This window comes from Canis lupus, chromosome 13 (assembly GCF_011100685.1).
Source record: "Canis lupus familiaris isolate Mischka breed German Shepherd chromosome 13, alternate assembly UU_Cfam_GSD_1.0, whole genome shotgun sequence".
Taxonomy (NCBI): Eukaryota; Metazoa; Chordata; class Mammalia; order Carnivora; family Canidae; genus Canis; species Canis lupus.
Genome location: NC_049234.1, coordinates 2061163 through 2074201, shown reverse-complemented (window position 1 = coordinate 2074201; position 13039 = coordinate 2061163). Strand labels below are relative to the sequence as shown.

At 38.1% G+C, this 13039-nt stretch overlaps 1 protein-coding gene across 17 annotated transcripts in view; it reads left to right on the top strand.

The window, feature by feature from the left end:
- Positions 1 to 13039, top strand: part of RGS22 (regulator of G protein signaling 22) — a 132125-nt gene that overhangs the window by 65986 nt on the left and 53100 nt on the right. The window lies entirely within an intron of this gene.

Here is a 13039-nt window from a genome sequence, read left to right as displayed (position 1 = left end):
GCTGACTTAATCTTTTAATTTTTTTATTCCTAGGATCTTATGATCTTTTTTTCCCCCAAAGATTTTATTTATTTTAGAAAGAGAACATGAGCAGGGGTGTGAGCAGAGGGAGAGGTAGAAGCACACTTTCTGGAAGCTAGACACAGGGCCAGGACCCTGAGACCATGAACTAAGCCAAAGGCAGATGCTTAACCAACTGAGCCACCCAGATGCCCCAGGATCTTATGATCTTTTTGTAAAGAGAAGTCTTCAAGCCTAGGAAACTGCTAATCACTTCTGTATCTGTTGACCACCTAAGTGTCTCTTTTAGCTGGGATAACCGCATTCCAGAGAACCTCTCCCCAGATGATGCAGGGATTAGCTTTGTCTATTTATTACCTTGTACTCTTATTCAGGATGTCAGAGAGTATTGCTGCTGGATGTTTGTTGTTACTTCTACCACCTAGACTCTCGCATTAATAAGTATGCTTTGTAAATCAGCTGACAGAGCTTTGTACTTTTTACATGAGAACAAGGGCTTCAGCTGCTACCTAGCCTGGATCTGACTCAGTGCCATCATGAAATTGTATCTCTAATTTGCCAGTACCATTTTTTGAGACTACACAGTAGGCTCTTTTGCTTGTTCATCCTTTTGTAAAATTTTTTTTTTAATTTATTTTTTTGGTTTTTTTTTTTTTTTTTTTTTTTGCTTGTTCATCCTTAACCTGTGAGTCTCTACTTTTCCTCCTCTCCCTGGCCTATTCTTCCTGCCTGCTACTGTTATTTATTATGTTTTCACTACTGAAAAGCCTGCTCCTCCTGAAATCTTAAGCTGCTCCATCAAGTGGGTTCTTTGTTGTATTAGTCACCATACTTCCATGCACTTGTAAAAGTGGAAATTCTATTTGTTTGGTAGACTTGCTAATTTTTAGTAATGATATTATTCTACCTGCTAAAGAAGTGTTGAGAAACCAGATACAGCCAAATTTTGGTTATTCTGAGATGGATTATTCTATTTGGGAATTATCAAGGTCTGTAAGCTTTTTATCCTTCTCTAGATTATCTTCTAAAACTTTTTTTAAAAAATAGAAGTAGAATTAGCATACAATGTTATATTCATTTCAAGTGTACAACAAAGTGATTCAGCAATTTAGTGCATTACTCAGCTCTCATCATTGTAAGTGTAGACACATCTACCACCAAACAAGGTTATTACAATATTATTGACTGTATTCCCCTATGCTTGCTTTTCATCTTCGTGACTTATTTTATAACTGGTAGTTTGTATCTCTTATTTGCCTTTGTCTATTTTATTCATCTCTGTACTCACCTCCCCTTTGGCAACCACCAATTTGTTTTTGTATTTAAGAATCTGGTTTTTGTTTTTGTTTTTTCATTTATTTTGCTTTTTAGATTCCACATATAAGGATGGACCTAGAGGGTATTATGCTAAGTGAAATAAGTCAGACAGAGAAAGATAAATACCATATGAATGAACTTATTTTTCTGTAGGTTACTTTTTGGGGAGTCACAGCAGGTGAGGGGAGGGAAACAATGGAGAAAATTGCCTTCAGGTGAATTGGGGGAAATTGAAGGAGCAAGTCATGTGATTTTTTTTTTTTTTTTTTTTTTGGCTTGTTTGCTTTTTACATCTATGGTTACTTTATTTTTTGGTTAATGGAGCAATTGTCTAGGTTGGTTTAGGTTTTAGTTATCCAAGATCTCTGTGCTTCCAGATATGAGAATTGCTTCTAATCCCATAATCCTATAGATTTGTTTCACAGTATGAAATAACACTCATTTCTTTATAATAGAAATGCTGTATGGCTTTCTTCAAGAGTATATCTACAATAGAGATAATTGGATCAATAATGCCAATGGCAGAATGCAATCAGCTGGCACTATGGTAAAGTCACTATGAACTTGATTTTATACTGTTTTTATAGATCTGACAAACTATATGATAGGAGACCAAGAGCTGGTTCCAAGAGACATACTTTTCTGTATGATAGTAAGCAAATTACATACCTTGAAGTTTTATTGCCTCATAAAATATTGCAGAAGTATCTGTAGGCAGACTAGATGAGGAATCAGTGACAGTAATTTAGCATGAGTAATTGTCCAAGAGTTTGAACTGCAGTCTTGGACACATCCTGAAGATTTTACTGCATGGCTTTAAGATAGAGTAGTGTAATTAGAAGCCAGTTGAAATGATCTTGGCAAGGAGAAAAGGAACCACTTACTATAGTGCAGAGGTGAAGTCTTTGACTCTAGCAACAGCTTGCCAGGGGGCTGTCTATCACTGCTAAGATTAGGAGCCTAGATTGTTGCCACAGATAGTACTACTGCTTTTTTTGATACTAAATACTTCGATGATAGAGTACTGCAATAGAACGAAGCCGATCTGGGTACCACTATCTTTTATAATGTCTTCCATCTTTGTAGAAATCTTTCAAAGTGCATTCCAGTAAAAACTATGCATTTAAAAATTACAACTCTCTACAGCATATACTTTGAGAATTTTTTTGAAATTAGCAAACAAGTATGATCATAAATATTATACATGTTTACACTAGAGTCTGACTTCTACAACATCCAATAATTCTATGGTTTGTAGTTCTTGAAAGAACTAATTTTGCTATTATTTTTGCCAACATGTTGGATTCCTTCTTGCATGTACTGTAATTTTGAATTATGAGCTCTTTACTGAGATTTTTACCTATGGTGCTTATGCTAGGCACATTTTTATTTATTTTTTAATTTTTTAAATTTTTATTTATTTATTTATTTTTGTTTTGTTTTGTTTTGCTAGGCACATTTTTAGTGCTGACTTCTCACCTTGGAGTTTCCTTATTTGCCAACTGTAATCTTGAAAATCAAACACATAAGATGGTAAATTCACAATTATGAATCCTTGGGAGATATTCTTCTTTTGTTTTGCATAGAGTCTAGGCCAGGGCAAGCAAGCTTCTGTTTTGTTTCCTAGATTTGGTCAATGTAGATATAGGTAGTGACAGAGATAGAGATAGAGATATATACATGCATACATTTCTTTTTCCCATTCTGCATTTCACATTGTGTATGCCCCTTCAAGAACCTTGGTGTATGTATGGCTCCCAACATAACTTTTCCACCTAGTGAGGGTCCAAGGCCTTGTCTTCGGTACTCAGTGGCTCTTATAATGCACACTCTTGCTTTGCCCCATGGTAGTCCCATTGTCAGCTCATGCTTATCACCCCGATCTTTAGTATATTCCTTAATTTGGGCTCCTGGTAGTTTTTCTTACTATCTCAGCCATATGTTTAAGAGAATGTTCGTTATACTTTATCCAGTATTTCTAGAGATTTTATAGAGAGGGGATTTTCAAGTAACCAGTCTATCAACATACTAGAAAAAGGAAGCAGCCTTATATTTTCTAATTTTATACCCACAGTAAGCATATGAGGTATTTTTATACTACTTTTTAATAGGTCAAAAGAAACTACATCTCTGAAATGTTAACCTTGCTGAAGTTGCATAGCTGGGAACAAAGTTGAGCTCAAACTTGAGATGTATAACCTATTTCAATGCTGTACTTTGCCTCCTTTACCCTATAAAAGTTCTTATATCTGCTTCACAGGACTTCTGTAAGGATTGCATAAGATAATGTAGGTGAGAATATGTTGTAGTAGAGACCTACCTTGGAGAAACTGTAGGTTTGGTCCAGACCCCTGCAATAACGCAAATATCACAATAAGGTGGGTTAAATGAGGTGGGTGGCTTAGTCGGGTAAGCGACTGTCTCTTGATTCTGGCTCAGGTCATGATATCAGGGTTGTGAGCTGAAGCCTCGCATCAGAGCTCTGTGCTAGGTGTGAAGACTGCTTAAGGTTCTATCTCTCTCCCTCTCCCTCTCCCCCTCCTCTCCCATTTGCACACTATTTTTCTCTTAAAAAATACAATACAATACAGTACAGTACAATAAACTGAGTCCAATGAATTTTTTTGGCTTCCCAGTACGTATAAAAGTTCTATTTACACTGTGGTCTATTAAGTGTGCAATAGTCTTATGTCTACAAAACAATGTATATTCCTTAATTAAAAAATATTTTACTGCTAACAAGTGCTAACCCTCATCTGAGATTTAAGTGAGTCATGATCTTTTTGCTGGTAGAGGGTCTTGCATCGACACTGATGGCTGCTCACCGGTCCTAGAGTGGGGGTTGCTGAAGGTTGGGGCAACTGTGGCAATTTCTTAAAACAACAATGAAGTTTGCTGCATGGATTGACTCTTCCTTTTACTTAACACTCAGAGGCCATTGCAGAGTTAATTGACCTGATTTCAATTGTTGTGTCTCAGGGAATGGGGAAGCCCAGGAACAGAGAGAGAGAGATGGGAGTGGTTGGGTGGTGAAGCAGTCAGAACACACACATTTATCAATTAAGTTCATCATCTTATATGGTTTGTGTCATCCCCAAATAATTACAATAACATCAGAGGTCACTGGTAACAAATAAAATAATAATGAAAAAGCCTTTAAATATTGTGAGAATTACCAAAATGTGACACAGAGACACAAAATGAGCAAATGCTGTTGGAAAAAATAGTGCCAATAGACTTGCTCAGTGCAGGGTTGCAGTTTGTAAAAAAATACAGTATCTGCAAAGCACAGTAAAGTGAAGTACAATAAAATAAATTTAGCCTGTATAATGTAGAGCACTCTATGGAATAAGTAAACATTGTTATCATTATTAGAGTCAATACTTCAGCTTTTTCAACTACGGATATTGGGGAAGGAAAAGAGGAGTTTGAAGATACTGAAGCAAATAAGATGGAAGAACAGCACCTCCTAAGTTTGCAGTTATTCATTCAAGCAATACTAGAATTTACTGAGTTTCACATTACAGCTTAAGTCAAAATATACTTCATAGAATCACAACCTTTAAAAAGTATCTTTTACAATATTGTTACTTATTAATTGACACTCACTGAGAGCTGCTATGTGCCAACCAATGTTCTGTGAATACAAAGATGATTAAGACAAAGTTCTTAGCCTAAAGAGCTCACCTTCTAGTGGAGGAGAGAGATAATGAAATAGTTCAATTATATTTAAAATAAAACCAAATTAGTACCTTCTTAACTGGAGATTAAGTTAGTTCTTTCTTCACTAGCAGGTTAATAGTTGGTCATTGTTTTTTTTTCTCTTTTTTTTTTAATAATTGAGGTATAACTTACATTGCTATTTTTGTTTCGTGTACAACATAGAGATTTGACGATCCTATACATTACTCAGTACTCACCATGATAAGTATAGTCACCATATAAAGTTATTATATTATTGACTATATTCCCTATGCTGTACTTTCCATCTCTGTGAGTTACTTAATTTACAGCTGGAAGTTTGTAGTTGTGTTTTTTTCTTTTAAAGGTTTTATTTTTTTATTCATAAGTGACACAGAGAGAGAGGCAGAGACATAGGTAGAGGGAGAAGCAGGCTCCATGCAGGGAGCCCGATGTGGGACTTGATCCCGGGACTCCAGGATCATGCCCTGAGCGGAAGGCAGATGCTAAGCCACTGAACCAGCCAGGTGCCCCAATTTTGTAGTTGTTAACTTTTTTTTTTAATCTATTTCACCCATCCCCTCACCCATCTCCCCTCTGGCAACCATCAGTTCTCTGTATTTAAGAGTCTGTTTATTTATTGTTTGATCATTTGTTTTTTAAGATTCCACCTATAAGTGAAACCATATGGGAGTTGTCTTTATCTGACTTACTTTACTCAGCATAGTACCCCCCAGCTCCGTCCATGTTGTTGGAAAAGGGCAAGCTTTCATTCTTTTTATGGCTGAGTAATATTCCATTATACACACACACACACTCACGTACCACATCTTCTTTATCCATTCATATATCAATGGACATTTCGGTTGCTTCCATATCTTGGCTACTGTAAATAATGCTGCAGTAAATATAGGGGTGCATATGTCGAGGTGCCCTGGCCCGGCCGCGGCTTCAGGCAGGACCACCCGGACGGGGGCTCGGAATCGGGGAACTTCGCCGACGTTTCCAGGCGCTGGGTTCAGTTAAGGCCCCGGTGGCGACAGCAGAGAGGCCCCTCCTGGAGCGAGGCCTTAATCTCCTCCCGGGTTTCGGCAGCAAATGTAAAGTTGCTCCCGCCCGCGGTGGTAAGGAAGAGGCTACAAGGCAAGTGGATCCGAGAGATGAGCTTTCTTGCAAGCACCCTCGGGCGAGGTCCCACGACTCACGAGGGAGAAGAGAGCGAGAGAGTGTGTGAGTCGTGCAGGTCGCGCTGGGAGGGAGTCGGCAGGGTCCTTTTATCCGGTTGAGGCAGGACATAGGCTTGTGTCCGTATTAGGTAAGGTATGGAGGTCATGGGGTGGGAGAAGCCCGTGATGGACAGTTCCCAATTGGGAAGTTCCTGGGTGGAAAACTTCAGTTTCCTGGTGGTGACCTGGAGGCCGCAGTGAAAGTGGCGGGAAAGTCCGCCATCTTGGAGAGCGTCGGCGGGGTGATCCGCCATCTTGGAGCCCCGGCTTCCCCGCCGGCCCATCATTTGTGGTTATTATTTTTTTTATTTTTTTAAATAATCATCAGCTTCTTTTCAAATACCTGTAGGAAGAAGAGAACTGTTTCCTTTTTCTTTTTCTCATTTTTGAGCCCAAAACTTTCATCCTTTGGTCTTACTATCACCCTGTGAAGCAGTATAAAATTAATCTCCCTCTTATAGGTGACAGCACTTCAAACAAAAAATTATAATGTCATGTTTTATTCAGAGTAACTTTAGACTAAATCTCAAATCTTTTCAGTATCTTTTATAATAGCTAGATGAAATCTTGACGTTTTGAAATCCCTCTGCTGACATCTCCTCTCAGGAATTTGATAGCTTGGAAATATTCTGGTCTAATGTTCTAGTGAGAGACTCTGTTGATTCTATGCATGCACCTTCCCACAAAGAAATCATTGATGGGTCCAATAGCAAATAAGACAGTCTAAGTGACTACTTCTATCTACTCAGACTCTGTAGCACTGTCACTGGTTTACTCTTGGGTTTGCAAAATTTCACGAGAGAAAACATAGAAGCTGAGTCAATAAATGTCATCAGACCTGTATAAGGCACTGGTATTTTTAGGGAAGCTGTGAGTTATGATGTGGTCATTGAAAAATGCAGAATTCATTAATATATTCATGCAACAATTTATTGCTATCCTTCTCATTCTCTCTCGGCCCAAATCACTGTAGTTTCCCCTTAGTTGATCTTACACATCACATTACAACATCTGGTGTATACTAGACTGACGGAACATTTTGGGGAACCAAGTACCCACAGGTGTTCCCACTCAAGTGCTATCAAGGCTCAAGAAGGTACTTTTCTTTTGCCTATTTTTCCAGAAAATCCTAGGAAGATTGAGAAAGAGACTACATAGCTTTTTCCCCATAAAATTTGCTTTGTCCTGACAGTTTCTCCATGTAGTTTGAGCTAATTTTGGGTAATGGAAACCTTGGGTGTTACCATAATTCCTTTGAAAAAACTTCTTTTAGCATAAGAGAGGCAGTGTGAAATTCTTTTCTGATCATCAGCTTAGTTTTGTTTTTGTTTTTGTTTTGTTTTGTTTTCTTTGCTTGCTGTCATCCATTACCTTAATTGTTTAGCTCTTCCCCTTACTTGGCATTTACAGGACTTAAATACTTCAGGGTGGTCCTGACATTTTCATTAAAGTGCTATGAGCTAAGTGCTCCCTTTCTAGGCTGATGGTGTATTTTCAGGTGCACTAACAGAGCTCATTATTTCTTTATACAGCAGCAGCAGCATTAAGAATCAAGCTGTGTTTCCTGAAAAATGAATGGGCATGGGTGAGGGGTGAGGTTGGGGTGGTGATTCCACATGGAAAATCATGTGCCTCTTCATAGCTTTATGGTAAGTTGCAGTTGTCTTTATAATTAGGCGACTTCTTGAGTGCTAAGCAATTACTATTGGGGCTTTATTACATTATTTGTTTTTGTTACCAGAGAGATGATGTCCCAAGTCGTAGTCAGGCTTGGAATCCTGAGCACTATGAATCACAGAGCACAGAATCAGTGGGGTTCTCATCTTGCATCTCGTTTTACTGTGCTTGCTAGTGAAGTAAATTCAGGAAGAACACATAGCAGCCAGCTTTCTGACTTACAGTTATTCATTCATTTCTCCTATTCCTGAGTATTTTTTTTAAGATTTTATTTTTTGAGATAGAGAGAGAGAATGTGTGTGTGTGTGTGTGTGTGTGTGTGTGTGTGTGTGTGTGTATGTGAGAGAGAGAGTACACGAACAGGGAGAGTGGCAGGCAGACAGAGGGAGAGGGGGAAGCCGACTCCCTGTGGAGCAGGGAGCCTGACCTGGGGCTCCATCCCAGGACTTAACCCACTGAGCCATCCAAGTGCCCCCTGATGTTTATACTAGCTATCTACATTCAATCTTAGGATTTTGAATATATAGGATTATGAACCAAAGAAGGATCTTCAAATATCCTCTTTTAATCCTCTTGTTTCCAAAGGAGTCAGCATATGGAGTTCTCTAAACCATAATTATCATTATACCTGACATTTATGTAATGTTTACTAACAGGTTCTTTGGTGGTCACTTTAAATGGGTCATTTAATTTAATTCTTCACGATTTTAAAAGGCAGATATTGGTATTCTCATTTTACAGATTAGGAAACTGACATTTAGAGAAATAGAATAATTTCTTAAGGCCATCCATTCAGCAATTAGTGGGTGGCTTGGAATTAGACCCAATATGTGGACTCTAAACTTAACTTCTAAAGTCTTGGCTTTCTTATTGTCTCTAGAAAAAGGAGTATCTGTTTATCATCTTGTTTAATCTTTCACTGTAATATTTAAAATATCTTTAGAGGCATCAAATACCAAAATACCAAATTTTACCCTTAACATTTTCCTCCACTGGACTATAAGCTCCATCAAGCCTGCTTTGTTTACCCTGTGTGTTTAAAACTGGAGCTGGCATATAAAAGATGCTCTAATAATATTTATTGAATGACTGAATAAACTCATTGGCATGTTTATATCCTTAGCAACATATTATAAACCTAATTATAGACAGTCATTACTTTTTTAAAGATTTTATTTATTTATTTATGAGAGACAGAGAGAGAGGCAGAGACAGAGGCAGAGGGAGAAGCAGGCTCCATGCAGGGAGCCCGATGTGGGGCTTGATCCCCGGTCCCCAGGATCACACCCTGGGCTGAAGGTGGCACTAAACTGCTGAGCCGCCCAGGCTGCCCAGTCAATGATTATTTATATATGACTGCCAGCCAGATGTTTTTATTTTAAAATATAAAAAAAAATAGTTTAACGAGCCAACATATACCATCCCCCAGCTTCTGCTGTGATCAGCATTCTTTCTAGGCATGCTGTGTGTATAGTCCAAGTTTGCTTTTTAAAAAGAGCTCTTGGGGCACCTGGTGGCTTAGTTGGTTAAGTGTCAGACTCTTGGTTTTGCCTCAGGTCATGATCTCATGGTTGTTTATAGGATCGAGCCTAACCTCAGGCTCCATGCTCAGTGCAGAGTCTGCTTTGGATTCTTTCTCCCTCCTCCAATGCCCCTCCTTGCACGCTCTCTCTCTCTCAAATAAATAAATAAAATCTTAAAAAAAAAAAAAAAAGAGAGAGAGAGAGCTCTTAAGGAATTTCATTGGAGCAACAGTGAAGTCTCCCTGTCCCTTTCCACCTTACCCAAAATACTTAAAAATAAGTTGCTTATTTTAAAAATATTTTAAAAAATTGCTTCCTGAATCTGAAACTGTGAAATCATTCTGTCAAACAATGTGTAAATATAACAGAGCAGTTGTGTAGAGAATGGTTTCACAAGCCTGCAAGACTTAAAATGAATTTAAAGAAAGAATGTTTCTGGTCAAAGGAAGGCATTAGTCAGTAGTGCATCCAGAAAGGGAATTGTTGGCAGTCCGGGTGGCTCAGTGGTTTAGCGCCGCCTTCAGCCCAGGGCGTGATCCTGGAGACCCAGGATCGAGTCCCACGTCAGGCCCTGCATGGAGCCTGCTTCTCCCTCTGCCTGTGCCTCTTTCTCTCTGTCTCTCTGTCTCTCTCTCTCATGAATAAATAAATAAATCTTAAAAAAAAAAAAAAAAAAGGGAATTGTTGCAGAGGCTGACCTTGACCTTGACACCCTAAGCTGACAGTCTACTCCTGTGAGTACCCGATTAGCCTAATAGATCCCATAGAGAGAACATTCACGGGGCTCATAGTTAACTTCCCTGATTTGACTGTAAGCAACCTTTACATGTAAGCTTGCTTTCTAAGGTGATGGACTAACATAAACATCCAACCTGTTTGATGGTTGATTTTCTCATTGTTAAGTAATCCCTCAGTGATCTCGTTTCATGGTCAGTTTCTCTTGCTTTGTTAGTGTGGATTTAGCTTCCTTGTGACACAGGTTTTGTTTTGTTTTGTTTTGTTTTTTTAAGCCAAAAGAGTTAATATACTTTATGCTTTCCTCATTGAATTATTCTTTGTTCACTGACTTTTAAGAAATTATTTTTATTGGAGGTTAAATGATTCCATTAGTTTAAATACATATTTTGTTTTTGTCAGTTAAAAGGTTTGTTTTTCAGTGAATCCAAAAATTACCAAAATAAAATACTTATTTATTTTATTATTACATAGAGGTAACTCTTTTTTGTATGTCATTGTTTATTTTATTCCATTCTGTATTAATCAGTTTTTGTTTAAAATACCTGAAGCAATGGCCCAAGTTATTCTTAAGTCTAATGTATTTTGTCCCTTGATTTGTGGTTTGTTTTTGGCTTTATTTAACTGTTCTGTTTTCCCTTCTGATTTTTCATTCTGTCTAAAATGATTCAAGTTTGTTTTATTCTTTTATCCTACCAGCATTTTTTTTTTAGGTTCTCTTTTGCACTGAGTTCTTCTTAATAGAGTCTGAGTAATTGCCAGAAATTTTCAGTTTGATTGTCATCACATTATCCTTTTTTGTGCAACTCCATTTTGTGTAGATCTCTGCAGTAATTTAACTCTCAGTATCAGGATGTTGCAATCTCTAGGAATCTTGAAGATTCCTAATTGAAAAACCCCAAGGTCCTTCACATGAAAACCCATTTGTGAAAAGCTCCATCTGCAATTTATTCCCTCTCGGCATAGCTCCTCAGTAATGTTTTTGAGTTCAGAGTGGGATATAAGAGGTCATTAAAAATCATCATTTTTTCCTCTTTTTGCAGAAAAAAACAACACTGGATTGCCTGAGCGTGCTCATTATTTTCTTTTTCTGCCTCACATGAACTCAGATAATGATGTTCTATGCCTGGTAGAGCTGTGAATGGTTATGAAAACAGACCTCACTTTTTGCTGAAGTAAATATTTTGTGATTTCTGAAAGAGTCCCGTATCAGAGCATTTATATTCCTTTTATAAAGCCCCTTGGGGACCCTCTGCCTCTAGCTCTTTGGAATAGTTTCATCTTATTGTTCCATATAAATTCGGAGGATAGACTTACTGAGCCCAGTTAAGAAGATCCCACATTGCTTATTGCTTGCTGTCCAGCACAGCAGTCTGTTCTGTTGTTGTTCCGGCACAGCTGACATCTGTTCTGTTCTTTTTGAGGTGATTTGGGTCTTTTTGGGGACCCAGACACTGTATCCAGATCCACTAATACTAGTTTTATTTCTCAACGATGCTTCACATTTTCTCCTCATAGCTGCTCCTTAGATTCTCTCAGGAGGACAAGTTAACAAGCTTTACCCCCCCTAAACATTTACCTCCTCTGATTTACTGATCAGACCGAAGTGAAATTGAACGTGGAGGCTCCACTCTGCCCTTTTATAAATAAGGACTATTCAGGATGTAAAGTTGCAAAGAAAAGCTTGTTTACTTTCTTCTTTATAGCTCAGCTTTACTCCAGTTGAACTATTAAAAAGAACTTTACCATATCCCTATTTTTAAAAAATGGGTGTCAGTTAAACACTATTTGAGTAAACTGTTACAAATTGTCATATTCTGGTATGTGACTTTGCCTCCAGGGAATATTTGAATTAATTGGTGTCATTTGCCTTTTTTCCAACTTTATTTCTCCTTCTTTCCTTTTTTAAAAAAGATTTATCTATTCTAGAAAGAGAGGGTGAGGGAGAGCCGGGGGGGTGGGGTGGGGAGAGGGACAAGCAGGCTCCTTGCTGAGCACAGAGCCCCACTTGGGGCTTGATCCCACCACCCTGAAATCACGACCAGAGCCAAAATCAAGAGTCAGATGCTCAACTGACTGCTCCACCCATGTGCCTCAATTCCTCTTTCTTTAGTGATCATGATAGGAAAAGAGAAGTATATTTGCCTTATAAGCAGTGACATGATGGTAAATACTTAACAACCCTCTCTCCAGGGGGAAAGAGCCCTGATTTGTAGATCTGCACATCTCTGGGTGTAAATACTCTCACCATGGATGATTTCAAGCTCCCAACATGACATCACTGAATACAGAGTTGGGAAGAGATGTGTAGTAGGACATGCATATATTTCCACCATTCAGATACAATTAGAGGCGAATAATATCAAGAGTATGGATGATAGCAAAACAGTAAAATCATTAGGAAGTGATGAATTTTGAGTATTCATTATTTTTGTTTTCAGCATAATTTAATTGTAGGTTTATATAATTTAGTTTTTAATAATAACTACATTCAAAAACCTGCTCACATGATCCCTGAAAATTCATGAATTGTTGAGCTGGTATGAGGCAGTTCCCATGTACCATTCCTTAAGACAGAGGAAAAGAGATGACAAGAAAACTTTCACTTTGATCCTCTCCCTTTTAAGTTTCTCTAATATTACAGCTGCAGACAACTGACCCTCCACCTTTATTTTTCTCCCATCCTTTAGAGTCTGCTTATGAACTCTTTGCTTATACCTACCAAAAAAGGCACACATCACCTTTGCTTCAGAATCTCCAGGTCCTGGACAGTTTGTTTATTATGAACTGAAAGAAGGAGCTTACCAAAAGAAAAACAAAAACAAAAACAAAACCACCTTTCAGTATATTTCAGTAGTC